We start from the raw sequence: 10,000 nt of genomic DNA, 5'->3' as shown, positions 1-10,000 counted from the left end.
GGGGAAGGCACGCCGGGGCTGGAGCTTCTCGGAAGGCAGGCTCGTTCCGGAGCGGCGGGCGGGGAAGGGCAGGGCCGGCGGGCGCGCTCGGCGAAGGCGAGACAAAGTGCCGCTGTCTTCGCGGCGAGGCCGGTCGGTGGGGAGCCGCAGAAGCAGCTGCCGGCGGCGGCGGAGGCGAGCAAGCGGGGAGACGCGCTCCTGACTCGCTTCCTTGGGTTCACTCACACGCGCACCCCACGCAGGCACCGTGGGCCCCTTCCCCACGCTAGGCAGAGTCGGTGGGCTCGACCTCACGCCCCCTCCTCTCCCCCCACATTCCCCCTCCTCTCCCCCCACGTCCCTCCTCCCCCCTTTTCCTCCCCCATGTTCCCCCTCCTCTTCCCCCTCCTCTTCTTCCCCCTCTTCCCCTCCTCCCCCCACGTTCCCCCTCCTCCTCCCCCCGTTCCCCTCCTCTCCCCCACGTCCCTCCTCCCCCTCCCCCGTTTCCTTCCCCCTCCTCTTCTTCCCCCTCCTCTTCCTCCCCCCTTGCTCCCCCCCACTTCCCCCTCCTCTTCCCCCTGTCTCCCCCTCTTCCCCCTCCTCCTCCCCTCCTCTTCCCCCCTCCTCCCCTCCTATTCACCCCCACATTCCCCCTCCTCTTCCCCCCTCCTCTTCTTCCCCCCTCCTCTTCTCCCCCTCCTCCTCCCCCCCATTCCCCCCTCTTCCCCCTCCTCTCCCCCCCTCCCCCCCCGCATCCTGGCTGGTCCCTCCAGCTTGTCACAAAGCTGCGTGGGGCTGATGGGGGTGTGGCGGGGGGTTGAATTGGGGGTGGGAAGGAAAGCAGGACCGTCTTAACAGCCTTATGGGGCCCCCGGGCAAAGCACTGTACTGCCGACCCCTCCTCCTCGCCGGACTAAAAAAAAAAAACTGCCGCGGGTCCATCCAATTCACCCTCCACCTGATGGATCGGATGGGCCCTTCCAACCAAACCAAGATGCCATGAATACCTCGCTCTATAGCTACAGCGCCTTGAAGGGGTTAACATACACAGAGGAGTAGGGCCCCAGGACCCATCAGGCCCCTGCCTTAAGGCAGCCCTGGGGTGTGTGTGTGTGTGTGTGTGCGGGAGAACCTCGGAGGCGACCCTCATTGTGCGCGAGGATTTAGGGGGGCAAAAGACGGGGAGCGGGACGGCTCCGGAACCTCGCTTTCCCTTTATTCCGCGTGAAATCGCTGACGGCGCAGGTTTAGGTTTAATGGGGGGCGTTTAATAGAAAGAAGAAGAAAAAGGGGGGCTGTAGGAATCATGCGACTGGACACGAGTGTTTTGTTTGAACAGGGAGGCTTTTTTTCGTTCCCAGCCAAAGGAACCCGAATGAATAATAATGATGATGATGATGATGATGATGAAGATGATGATGATTGATGATAGTAATATCATCCGACACTACCTTAACAGTTCCTAGGTTCTTGGTTAGGACTTCAGCTGTTGAGCCCCAAAGGCTGTGAATCTCACTAAAGATTAAATAATAATAATAATAATAATAACAATAACAATGATTAATTTCCTAGGTTCTTGGTTAGGACTTCAGCTGTTGAGCCCCAAAGGCTGTGAATCTCACTAAAGATTAAATAATAATAATAATAATAATAACAATAACAATGATTAATTTCCTAGGTTCTTGGTTAGGACTTCAGCTGTTGAGCCCCAATGTGAATCTCACTAAAGATTAAATAATAATAATAATAATAATAACAATGATTAATTTCCTAGGTTCTTGGTTATTCAGCTGTTGAGCTATCAATAATAACAATAATAACAATAATAACAATAACAATAACAATAACAATAACAATAATAATAATAATAATAATAATAATAATAATAATAATAATAATAGATACCAGGGACAGTGGCATCAACCCGTCTCAACTATTAGCCCCAGTCAATGGTATTTGTGGTGCATTTTTGAATGTTTTAAGTTGACTTGAGTTTCATGTTGAATGAAAAAAGTATATTAATATTGATATTAATGTGGATGAGGGTGCTCCCCTTCCCCTCCCAGGGCTACTTCTGAAACCTTGGCTAGTTCTCTATCTTTAAAAGGATTCCTCCCCACACACACACACACACACACACACACACACACACACACACACAGTGTTCTTGGACCCCATCCTGAAGACTCCACGGGGGGGCTGTTTCCATCCTTTTCTAAAGGGTGAAGAGATCCGAATCAGAACACACACACACACACACACACACACTTGTTACCATGCTGTCAAACTGCTGTATAGGTGTGTGTGTGTGTGTGTGTGTGTGTGTGTTTGCTTGTCCACCTTGTCCCTGGGTGCAGGGAAGAATCAAACTTCCTTCTCATTGGAAAAAAGCTGCTCCAAAGTTCCTGAGTTCCTTAGAGTTCCTGGCTTTTTGCTTTGCCTTGTGGTGACTTTTTTCCCTCCTCCTCCTCCTCCTCCTCCTCCTCCTCCTCCTCCTCCTCCTCCTCTGTCTCTTTCCACCCGGTGCTGACTCATTTCTTTAACCCCCCTCAAAAGTATTTTGATTTCTCACCCAGTGATTAAGAGGTAAGGTTGAAGGAGCCACTTTGCAGAATATACAAGGGCCGTGTTGTTGACTGGAGACTTTCCATCTCTTCCTCTCTTTTCTGTTCTCCTTTCCTCTCCTTCTCTCTCTTTCCCTCTCTCTCTCTCTATTCCTCTCCCCTTTCCCCCTCTCTCTCTTTCTCTCCCTCCCCCTCTCTCCCTCTCTCTCCTTCTCCCTTTCCCTTTGCTCTCTTCCTCTCTCCTCTCCTCTGTCTTTTCTCTCTCTTTTTCTCTCCCTCCCTCCCTCTCTCTCTTCCTCTCTTCTCTCCTCTCTCTTTTTCTCCCTCCCTCCCTCCCCTCTCTCCTCTCCCTCTCCTCCTCCCTCTCTCTTTTCTCTCCCTCCCTCCTCTCCCTCTCTTCTCTTTCTCTCCTTCTTCCTTTCTCTCTCTTTTCTCTCCCTCCCTCCCCTCTCTCTTCCTCTCTTCTCTCCTTTCTCTTCTCTCTCTTTTTCTCTCCCTCCCTCCCCCTCTCTCCCTCTCCTTCCCTTCTCTTTTCTCTCTTTTTTCTCTCCCTCCCTCCCTCCCCCTCTCCTCCTCTCTCTCTCCTTCTCTTTCTCTCCCTCTCTCTCTTTTCTCTCTCTTTTCTCTCTCCCTCCCTCCCCTCTCTTCCTCTCTCCTTCTCTTTCTCTCCCTCTCCCCTCTCTTTTCTCTCTCTTTTCTCTCCCTCCCTCCCCCTCTCTCTCCTCTCCTTCTCTCTCCCTCTCTCTCTCTTTTTCTCTTCCCTCTCTCTTCCTCTCTCCTTCTCCTTCCCGCCTCTCTTTTTTCTCTCCTCCCTCCCTCCCCCTCTCTTCCTCTCTCCTTCTCTCTTCCTCTCTCCTTCTCTGCCTTTTTCTCCCCCTCCCTCTCTCTTCTCTCTCCTTCTCCTCTCTCTCCTCTCTCTCTTCCTCTCTCTCTCCTCCCCTCCCTCCCTCTCTTTTGATCCCCCTCTCGTTTAACCCATTGGAGGAGGAAGAGGAGGAGGCAAACTTGGTATGGTGGTCGCTTTGTTGCTTCTCCTCCTGATTAATTGCAGGGGGGTCTCTCTTCACCTCCCCCCCCCAATCAATTTGCCACCCTGTCTGCAGATGACCCCTCCCCAATAGAGACTTTTGGGGGCATGTGGGGAGACGGTGCCCCCTTCTGGGCGCCTTTTTCTGACAGTAATGCCCCACAACCCTGGTTTTTGTTATCCTTGTGCTAAGGAGTGTGTGTGTGTGTGTTTAGGGTGAGCTGTGTAGCCAGGGTGATCAGGAGGAGAGTAATCCTGGAAGGGTTTACGCGCACGCACACACACACACACACACACACACACACAAGAGAGAGAGAGAGAGAGAGAACATTTTTCTCCCCCTCCCCTTTTTTCTTTTCAGATGCTCCTCCTGCCTGGAATAATACATTTTAAAAGCTGGATTCTCCTTCCTGCAGGCTGGAGTTAGGAGGAAGGAGGAGGGGAAGGGGAGAATAAGGAGGAGGAGTGGGGGAGAGGAATGGCACCGTGTGTTGTACTGGCATTGGTGCCGGGAGATTAATGGGTTGTGGGGAGGGGTCTGTCTCTCTCTTCCTTTCTCCTCTCCTTCTCTCTCTTCTCTCTCTCTTTTTCTTCTCTCTCTCTTTCCCTCTCCTCTCTTCCTCTCTCTCCTCTTTCTCCCTGTCTCCCTTTCCCTCCCTCTCTCTCCTCCTCCTCTCTCCCTCCCTCTCTCTCTTCCTCCCTCTCCCTCTCTCTCTCTCTTCCTCTCTCTCCCTCTCCCTCCCTCTCTCTCCTCCTCCCTCTCCTCCTATCTCTCTCTCTCTCTCTCCTCTCTTCCTCTGTCTCCTCCTACCTCCCTCTTCCTCTCTCTCCCTCACTCCTCCCCCTCTCTCTTGTTTAACCCACTGGAGGAAGAAGAGGAGGCAACCTTGGTGTGGTGGCCTCTTTGTTGCTTCTCCTCCTCCTCTCCACCTTTCTCTCTCTGTCCCTCTCTCTCTCCCTCCCTTCCTCCCTCCCCCTCTCTCTCACTCCCCCCCCTCCCCCATTTGCTAGCTTACCTGAGGGAAACACCAAACATTTTACTGCAATTATTCACTTAGCCAACGACGTGGCAAGAAGGGGTTGGCCCAAACCGTTGCCTGGCTTAGCAATGGGAATGTTGGACTCAGTTGTCATAAAGTGAGGACATACCTTTAAATAACCTTGGAGTCTTTGAGTCTTAGTGGACAACCAGCTAAATAGGAGCCAGCCGTGTGCAGCAGCAGCTAAAAAAGCCAACACAATCCTAAATTGCCTTAGAGGGATACAATCGAGATCAAGGGAGGCACTAATACCACTCTATAAAGCCTTAGTAAGACCACACATAGAGTACTGCATCCAGTTTTGGTCACCACATTATAAAAAAGATGTTGAGACTCTAGAAAAAGTGCAGAGAAGAGCAACCAGGATGATGAGGGGACTGGAGACTAAAATATATGAAGAATGGTTGCAGGAACTGGGCAGGGCTAGTCTAGGGAAGAGAAGGACCAGGGGAGACAGGAGAGCATCTTCCAATATTTGAGGGGCTGCCCCAGAGAGGAGGAAGGGGTCAAGCTATTCTCCAAGGCACCTGAAGGCCAGACAAGGAATAATGGATGGAAACTGAACAAGGAGAGATTCAACCAGGAAATAAGGAGAAACTTTCTGACAGTGAGAACAATCAACCAAGTTGCCTTTGGAAGTTATGGGAGCTTCATCACTGAAGGCTTTCAAGAAGAGACTGGATTCCCATCTGTCAGAAATGGTGTAGGGTCTCCTGCTTGGGTGGAGGAGGTTGGACTAGATGACCTGCAAGGTCCCTTCCAACTCTGATTGTCTGTTATCTGTTAACCTTCCTCCCTCCCTTACTCACCAGACGTACAACCTCAGACACGGGGCCACCCCAGTACATTAAGGGGTTGGGTGGGCTCTTCAGCCTGTGAGGTCTGATTAGTTTAAAGGGCCTCTGTCTGGTACAGTTGTTCCACTGGCCTGTGTGTGTACCTCGACTTATGACCACAACTGACCCCAAGATTTCCGTTGTTAAGCGAGACATTTGTCAAGTGTGTTTGCCCCCCCCCTATTTTACAAACCTTGCCACGGTTGTTACGTGAATCGCCACCGTTGTTAAGCTAGTCATACAGTTGTTAAGTGAGCCTGGCGGGTTGTTACGTGAATCGCCACCGTTGTTAAGCTAGTCATACGGTTGTTAAGTGAGCCTGGCTCCGCCATGGGCTTTTCTTGTTGAAAGGGATACCACAACGGTCGTAAGTATGAACCTGTCGCTAGCGAGCTGAATTTTGATCCCCACGTGCATGGGGATGCTACGAAGGTCGTAAGCGTGAAAAAAAGTGGTTGTTGAGTCCCTTTTTACAGCACCGTCGTAAGGTTGAATGGTGACGGGTGTGTCCAATAACCTGTTCAGAACCTGTTCTGGGTATCCAGCCAGCTGTTAATGCTGCCAGGTACTTCTGGGTGCAAACAGAAAAGAGCAAGCCAACATAGAAGTGATTCTTTCATTTGGCACAACTAATAAAGCGGGGGATTGTCTGAGGGATGGCTGGAGCTGCTGGATGCCAAAAGTTAACCAAGCACGTCATAGGGAAAGACGGTGGGTGAGCCATTTCCACATTCCACAAACAAGCAGGGATTTTATTCCAAATAATTAGACGCTTCGTAAGAGGTGAAGGGCCTCCTTTTGCTCTAGACTGGAGCGAGGTGTATCTCAACCGTGGCCACTTGTAGATGGGTGGACTTCAACTCCCAGAATTCCCCAGCCAACAGGAATTCTGGGAGTGGAAATCCATACCTCTTAAAACTGTTAAGGTTGAAATACATCGGCTTAGGGCTGGAGTCTTCAAACTTGACAGCTTTAAGGCTTGTGGACTTCAACACCCAGAATTCCTCCTCCAGTCATGTTAGCAATTCTGGGAGTTGAAGTCCACCCATCTTCAAGTGGTCAAGGTTGAGATACCTTAGGGCAATCCACAAACCTCAAGAGTTGAGCTTAAACTTGGGAAGTTTAAGACTTGTGGACTTCAACTCCCAGAATTCCTCAGCTAACATGACTGGAAGAGGAATTTGGGGCGTTGAAGTCTGCAAGTCTTAAAGCTGTCTTGAAAATCCTTGATCAAGAGAGATTCCAGACTGCTTCCTCTTTCTTGGTCCCAAATATGGGGGTATTTTTGTCAAGACGATCATTAAAAACGAGAGTCGATGGGGCCTCTTCCAATATTGGCTGTTTTTTAGACTGTCCTCCACCTACGAGTTAATTCCTGTGAGTAGAGATGAAGCTGATTTGAACAGCTACCGCTCGGAAACTTGGCTTTTCCACCGAGTAAGGAAATATGTTGTTTTCCCATTATATAATCCTTGTTATTTTTTCTATGTTTAGCTCTTTAATCTCTGATTAACTCCTAATGCATGTTAGTTTTGAAACTCCTTTCTCTGTGGGAGAAACTAACCAGGAAAAAGCAGTGGGAAGTTTACTGAAGTGCATCTTTGCAGATTGCATTAACAAAGGGATACAATCAAGATCAAGGGAGGTACTAACACCACTCTATAAAGCCTTAGTAAGGCCACACCTAGAGTACTGCATCCAGTTTTGGTCACCAAACTATAAAAAAAGATGTTGAGACTCTAGAAAAAGTGCAGAGAAGAGCAACCAGGATGATGAGGGGACTGGAGACTAAAACATACGAAGAACGGTTGCAGGAACTGGGCCTGGCTAGTCTAGGGAAGAGAAGGACCAGGGGAGACAGGAGAGCAGTCTTCCAGTATTTGAGGGGCTGCCACAGAGAGGAGGGGTGTGTATTAAGCTATTCTCCAAGGAAAATTTTAACAAATAATAAATGGAACCTGTCCAGGTTTTAGAATGGGTTCACCTGAGGACGCGAGAAGCTTAAAAAGTTGGGAAGGAATTCTAAGAAAGCTTCAGTATCTGTTTTTATCCCTCTATATAAAAGCAAAATGCCCCTCATGCATCATCACAAAATCTCCAGCACGGTAAAGCCTACAAACTGGAAATTTGGCACATATGTTCCTCTTGGCTTCTAGGTGCTCACTAAGAAAGGATTTTTCGAAATGGCCATCAGAGCTATTAGTATTTCTTATATTATTATTATTATTATTATTATTATTATTATTATTATTATTATTATTATTATTATTATTATTATTATTATTATTATTATTATTATTATTATTATTATCACGCTCTGAAGCTCAGGAGTTCTACTCCCCCTCCTCACCTGAAAAGAAATCTGTTCCAAATGCAAAACACAGGAGGAGTTTCAGTTCCAGTTTCACAGCAGCACCAAGCAGCTTTAGTGCAGAACAGTTGAGCTAAGCCACACCCAGGCTCCTAGCTGTCTCCTTGCTCACACAGCAAATACTGTTTCAGTTTCCAAACAGTCCTCATCTCTCTCACACACTGACAGGACGCTAGCCAGATGAATACCGATGGATGCTGGTAGGCAGAGGTACAATTCCGCTCCCCCCCCCTTATTTTCCTCCCAAAAAACTAAGCCCGATCACATAGTTTCATAGCGATGCACGAGTATCGAGCTAGTCTCTCATATTCACTAAACTTTGTAGATTTTATATCCCTGTTTCCCGGCTATAATAGTTACTTGATTTGATCTGATTCTTATTCAAGCCTGTTCCTTGAGAGATGGATGGGATGGACAGAAAAGGCAAGATTTCTCTCTGGCAGTGGTTGTCTCATACTATGTTAGAGAACCCATCATCCACCATCTAAAACACAGGTCCCCCAAACTTGGCAACTTTAAGACTTGTAGTCTTCAACTCCCAGAATTCTCCAGCCAGCTGCTGGCTAGAGAATTCTGGGAGTTGAAGTCCACAAGTCTTAAAAGTTGCCAAATTTGGGGACCTCTGATCTAAAATAACTCCCTAGGAGTTATTAAACTCTTCACGCTCATGAAACTCTGATAAAAAAAAAGAAGCGCTACCAAGGCTTCGTTGAAGGATGTGTGGTCAAGGCATCGAGGCGCCCCTGTTTGGATGGGGCGCTGGGATGTGGAAATGCCAATCATTCTTGGAGGGTGGTGGGGGAGTTGCCCAGTTTGGAAAGGTGAGAGGAATCGTGATTGGCTATTGGCACGAGTTTTGACTTCCTCCGGTGACACAGGAAGTGCGAACGAGCGATTGGAAAAAGTTGGGAGGTAGAACGTTGCACCTCCAGTAGGGTTGGCCTTGTCTAGTTCCTCAACCCAGGGGCTGCTCAGAAGACCACGATGACTTTTCCTGCTGGTCTCATGAGTGGGTGCCCCCCACCCCCCAGTTCCACAGCTCCAGGATCCCCCCCCAAAGGATGGACTCAAGAAGACAATTCCCAACACCTTATTTTTGGGGTGGTGTTTGTGTGTCTACGTTGGCTGACTCTTATGCTAAAGCCTAGCTGGTTGAACCAAGGTCTACTTGACTAAGCCAGAGGGTCAGCTTTAACTCGAGACCAGACCAAGTCAAAGCCATGGTAGTTTTCCTGCGATGTCCCCTTCAGCCTCCCTGTGGAGAAGGCAGCCCTTGGAAGGCCACCGTTCTGAGAGAGAGAGAGAGAGAGAGAGAGAGAGAGAGGAGGGAGAGGGAGAGGGAGAGGGAGAGGGAGAGGGAGAGGGAGAGGAGAGAGAGAGAGGAGAGGAGAGGAGAGGAGAGAGAGAGAGAGAGGAGAGGAGAGGAGAGGAGAGGAGAGGAGAGAGAGGAGAGAGGAGAGAAGAGAAGAGAAGAGAAGAGAAGAGAGCTGGTTGGCTTAGGCCCTGGGTGCAAGCAAGATTTCATAAATGTGACTATAAACAACCCATCCTGTGCAAAACCCTTTAACCCATCCTTCTTTTTTTAAAGTTCCTCCTTCTCCTCCTCCTCTCCCCCTCCTCCTATTCCTCTCCTCCTCCTCCTTTTCGCCCCTCCCTCCTTTCTTCTTTTATCTTCCTCCTCCTCCTTTTCTCCTTCTCTTCCTCCTCCTCCTCCTCCTCTTTTCCCCTTTGTCCTTTTTCCTTTTATCTTCCTCCTCCTTTTCTCCTCCTCCTCCTCCTCCTCCTCCTCCTCCTCCTCCCCTCCTCCTCCTCCTCCTCCTCCTTTTCTCCCTTTCTCCTTTTATCTTCCTCTTCCTCCTTTTCTCCTGTTATCTTCTTCCTCCTTTTCTCCTCCTCATCCTCCTCGTCCTCTTCTCCTCTTCCTCCTTTCTCCTTTTATCTTCCTCCTCCTTTTCTCCTTCTCCCCCTCCTCGTCCTCCTCCTCTTCTCCTCTTCCTCCTTTCTCCTTTTATCTTCCTCCTCCTTTTCTCCTCCTCCCCCTCCTCATCTTCTCTTCTTCCTCCTTTTTCCTTTTATTTTCCTCCTCCTTTTCTCCTCCTCCTCCTCCTCCTCTTCTCCCCTTCCTTTCTCCTTTTATCTTCCTCTTCCTCCTTTTCTCCTCCTCTTCCTCCTCCTCCTCTTCT

General features: G+C 49.2%; 1 protein-coding gene across 1 annotated transcript in view; it reads left to right on the top strand.

Annotated features, from left to right (window-relative positions):
* MAMLD1 (mastermind like domain containing 1) overlaps positions 1-10,000 on the top strand; it is a 111,497-nt gene that overhangs the window by 1,327 nt on the left and 100,170 nt on the right.

The sequence above is a fragment of the Notechis scutatus genome, chromosome 10 (assembly GCF_049901735.1).
Source record: "Notechis scutatus isolate UNSWTSFEM ecotype Mainland chromosome 10, rNotScu1.2, whole genome shotgun sequence".
Taxonomy (NCBI): domain Eukaryota; kingdom Metazoa; phylum Chordata; class Lepidosauria; order Squamata; family Elapidae; genus Notechis; species Notechis scutatus.
This window is presented reverse-complemented; position numbering and strand designations above follow the sequence as displayed.